This window comes from Choloepus didactylus, chromosome 15 (assembly GCF_015220235.1).
Source record: "Choloepus didactylus isolate mChoDid1 chromosome 15, mChoDid1.pri, whole genome shotgun sequence".
NCBI lineage: Eukaryota > Metazoa > Chordata > Mammalia > Pilosa > Megalonychidae > Choloepus > Choloepus didactylus.
The window spans coordinates 82292143-82296983 of NC_051321.1; positions in this window are offsets into that span (position 1 = coordinate 82292143).

The window sequence follows — 4841 nt, forward strand, 5'->3', positions numbered from 1 at the left end:
TTGAAGGCCATCTGATGTTCCCTCCTCACAGAAGACTTGGGTTTTTGTGTTTACTATTTATTTCTCTTTTTTTATTGATCCTTTGAAATTGATATATAATTCACAAACCATAAGATTCCCCGTTTTGGCATGTACAATTCAGTAGCTTTCAGTATACTCACAATGTTGTGCAACCATCACCACTAATTGCAAAGTATTTTCCTTACCCCCCCAAAAAATCCTGTACCTGTCGGCAATCACTCCCCAGTCCGCATTCTCTCCAGCCCCTGGCAACCACTAGTCTGCTTTTTGTTTCTATGGATTTGGCTATTCTGAACTTTTCATATGAATGGAATCACACAATAGATGGCTTTCATGACTGACTTGTTTCACTTTGTATAATTTTTTCAAAGTTCATCCGTGCCATCTATGTACTTCATTTCTTTTTTATGGCCCATTGTACGGATAGCCCACATTTTCCCTATTCATTCATCAGTTGAGGTTATTTGGGTTGTTCCCACTTTTTACCGGTTTGAATAATGCTGCTAAGAACCTACATGTACAAGATTTGTGGGGACATATGTTTTCATTTCTCCTGGGTAGGTACCTAGAAGTGGAGTTACTGGGTGAGATGGTAACTCTATGCTTAATAATTTGAGGAACCATCCAAGTGTTTCCCAAAGTGACTGTGCCACTACCTTCCCACCAACAATGTACAAGGTTTCCATTTCTCCACATCCTTGCCAATGCTTATTATTGTTTATCTTTTTTATTATACCTGCCCTGGATGGTGTTAACATAGTATCTTACTGTGTTTTTGATTTGTATTCCCCAAGGATTAATGTGTTCAGCATCTTTTCATGTGCTTGTTGGCCATTTCTTTGTCTTCTTGGGAGAAATTTTTATCAAATCATTTGCCCATCTTTTAACTGGATTGTTTTTCTAATTGTTGAGTTGTAACAGTTCTTTATATATTCTGGATACAAGTCCCTTATCAGATATAAGATTTGCAATTATTTTCTCCCATTCTTTGGGTTCTCTTTTCATTTTCTTCTTGATGACCTTTGAAGCACAAAAGTTTTTACATTTGATGAAGTTCAATTTATCTGTTGTTTCTTTTGTCGCTTGTGTATTTGGTATCATATCAAAGAAACCACTGCCTAATCCAAAAGCACAAAAATTTATTCCTGTTTTGTCTTCTAAGAGTTTTATTATTTTAGCTGTTACATTTTGAGTGAATCTTTTTGTATACGGTATGAAGTAGACGTCAAACTTTATTCTTTTGTATTTGGAGATCCAGTTGTCCCAGTACCATTTATTGAAAATAACTTTCTCCCAGTTAAATTGTCTTGGTACCCTTGTTGAAAAGCAATTGACCATAATTTTAAGGGGTTCTTTCTGGATTCTCATTTCTATTCCATTACCAGTACTACATTGTCTGGATTACTGTAGCTTTGTAGTAAGTCTTGAAGTTGGGAAATGTGAATCCTCCAACTTTGATCTTTTTCAAGATTGTTTTGGCAATTCTCAGTCCCTTGGATTTCCAAGTGAATTTTAGGAACAAGTTGTAAATTCCCTCCCCCCCCCCCACAAAAAAAGTAGGTGAGATTTTGATAGGCATTGCATTGAATCTGCAGATAATTTGGGGAGTACTACCATCTTAACAATACTGTCTTCCAATCCATGAACATGGAATGAATGTCTTTCTATTTATCTAGGTTTTTTTTAATTTATTTCAACAATTTTGTAGTTTTGGTGTACAAGCCATGCACTTCTTTCATTAAATTTATTCCTAAGTATTTCATTCTTTTTTATTCTAACATAAATAGAATTTTCTTAATTTCAAATTCCTATTTCTGGTTATAGAAATACAATTCATTTTGTATATTGATCTTTTATCTGCAAACTTGCTGAAATAACTTATTAGTTCTAACAGTTTGGGATGGATTTTTTAGGATTTTCTATATACAAGATATGTCATCTGTCATGAGAGATAATTTTACTTCTTCCTCTCCAATCTGGATGCCTGTTATTTATCTTTCTTGCCATATGGGTCTGAACACTTTTGGTGGGTATTTTTAACTATTAATTCCATCTCCTTACTTGTTATGTATCTATTCAAATTTTGTATTTATTTTTGGATGGGTTTTGGTAGTTTGTGCTTTCTAGGAATTTTTCCATTTAAATTAGGATGGATAGTTTGTTGGCATACCTTTGTTCATCGTTTCCTTTACCACTATTTTTATTTCTGTAAGGCTGGTAGTGATGAGCCCTCTCACATTCCTGATTTTAGTAGTAATTTGAGTGTTCTCTCTTTTTCTCTTGGTCAGTCTAGCTAAAGTGTTGTCAGTTTATTTATCTTTTCAATGAAGCAACTTTTTATTTGAGTTTCTCTAGTGTTTTTCTATTCTCTCTTTCATTTTTTTCTGCTGTAATATTTATTATTTCCTTCCTTCCTCCTGCTTTGGGTTTAATTTTCTCTTCTTTGTCTACATTCTTAAGATAGAAGATTTTGCGATTTTTTTCTTCTTTTTTAATATAGGCATTTACAGCTGCAAATTTCCCTCTGAGCACTTCTTTGGCTGCATCCTATATGTTCTGCTATGATGCATTTTCATTTTCAAGTATCTCCAAGAATTTTCTAATTTCCCTTGTGATGTCTTCTTTGATCTCTTTGTTATTTAGGAGTGTGTCATTTAATTTCTGAAAATTGGTGAATTCCCCAAACTTCCTTCTATTATTGATTTCTAAATTCATTTTGGTTGGAAAGCATCCTGTGTATGATTTCAATCCTTTTAAATTCATTGAGACTTGTTTATGGCCTAACATACATACCTTTGTTTTCTATTGCAGCCATAACAAATTCCCACAAACTTAGTGACTTAAACAACAGAATGTATCATATTACAGTTCTGCAGGTCAGAAGTCTGACATGGGTCTCACTGGGCTAAAATCAAGGTGCCAGCAGGGATGTGTTCCCTTCTGGAGGCACTAGGGGAGGAGCTGTTCCTCATTCAGGTCTTTGGCAGAATTCAGTTCCTTCCTTGTAAAGAATTCCTGTCTCCTTGCTGGCTTCAGCTGAAAAACATTTCCAGCTTCTAGAGGCCACATGCATTCCTTAGCTCATAGCTCCCTTCCTCCGTGTTCAAAGCCAGAAATGGCAGATCAAGTCTGTCTTAGATCTCAAAAGTCTACTACATTTTCCATTTCCTCTCTCCACCCCAGCCAGGAAAGGGTTACTCCTTTTACAGACTGGACCTACCCAGGTGATCCAGGGGAATCTCCCCATCTCGAGGTCCATTCCCTTACTCACATCTGCAACATTGGTACTGCCATGTAAGATAACATATACCCAGGTTCCAGGGATTCGAATGTGGACATTTTGGAAGACCATTATTCTGCTGACCACAATATGGCCTGTCCTTGAGAATGTTCCATTAGCACATGAGAAGAACGTGTGCTGCTGTGGTCGGGTGGTATTCTGTAGATGTCTGTTAGAGCTAGTTGGTTTAGAATGCTGTTCAAGTCTTCTATCTTCTTGTTTATCTTCTGCCTATTTGGTCTACTCATTATTGAATGTGTGGTAATAAAGTCTCTGACTGCTATTGTTGAATTTTCTGTTTTACCCTTCAATTCTGTTAGTTGTTGCTTCACATATTTTGGGGCTCCATTCTTAGATGCATATATTTTTATGATTTTCATGTCTTTGTGATGTATTGAAACTCTTATCAATATAATATTTCTTTTTCTAGTAAACAGATTGCCTTAAAATCTATTTTTTCTTATGTTAGTAGAGCCACTCTAGCTCTTTTGGTTACTGTTTTCATAGCATATCTTTTTCATCCTTAAACTTCCACTTATTTGTGTCTTTGAATCTAAAGTGTGTCTCTTGTACACAGCATAAAGTTGGATCATGTTTTTTTATTTATCAATTCTAACAATCTCTGCCTTTTGATTGGAATGTTTAGTTTATTTACATTCAATGTGATTACATTAAGGTAGTTTCACATCCGTCATACTGCTATTTGTTTTCTTATGTCTTATGCCTTTTTTTTTGTTCCTCTATTCCTCCCATATTGCCTTCTTTCTTGTTAAATGTGTATCTTGTAACTACCATTTTAATTCCCGTTTCTCTTGCTATAAATATTTTTAGTTACTTTATTTTGCTTGCCCTGAGGACTTCAATTAACATTTTAACTTGAAACAATCTAATTCAGATCTATACCAACTTAATTTCACTAGTACATTAAAAACAGTGCTCCAACATAGCTCCATTTCCTTGTCCTCCTTTGTCCTTTATTGCCATACAAAGTTCATCTTTATACATTATAAATGCATCAACACACTTTTATAATTATTCATTTATGCAATGTCTTTTAAACAAAATAGGCTAAGAAAAGGATTATGAACAAAAATACATTTATACTGTTTTTTTATATCTACCTATGTATTTATCTTTACATCATTCTTTATTTTTTCATGTGGATTTGATTTAGTGTCTAGCATCCTTTCATTTCAGCCTAAATGACTATTTTCAGTATTTTCTGGGGGAAGATCTGCTAGTGATAATTTATCTTATTTTTTTAATTAATCTGGGAATATCTCCTTTGTTTTTTCAAGCATAGTTTTGCTGGGTATAGAATTCTTGGCTGATTATCTTTTTCTCTCAGCACGAGGAATAAGTCACCCTATCTCCTGTGGCTCACCATAGTTTTTTATAAGAATCTTACTGAGCAGCCCTTGTACGTGATGTATTGTTTTTCTTTAGCTGTTTTCAAGATTCTCTCTGTCTCTGTTTTTTGGTAGTTAGACTCTGATGTGTCTTTGTGTGGATTTTTTAGTTTATTTTATTTGAAGTTCAT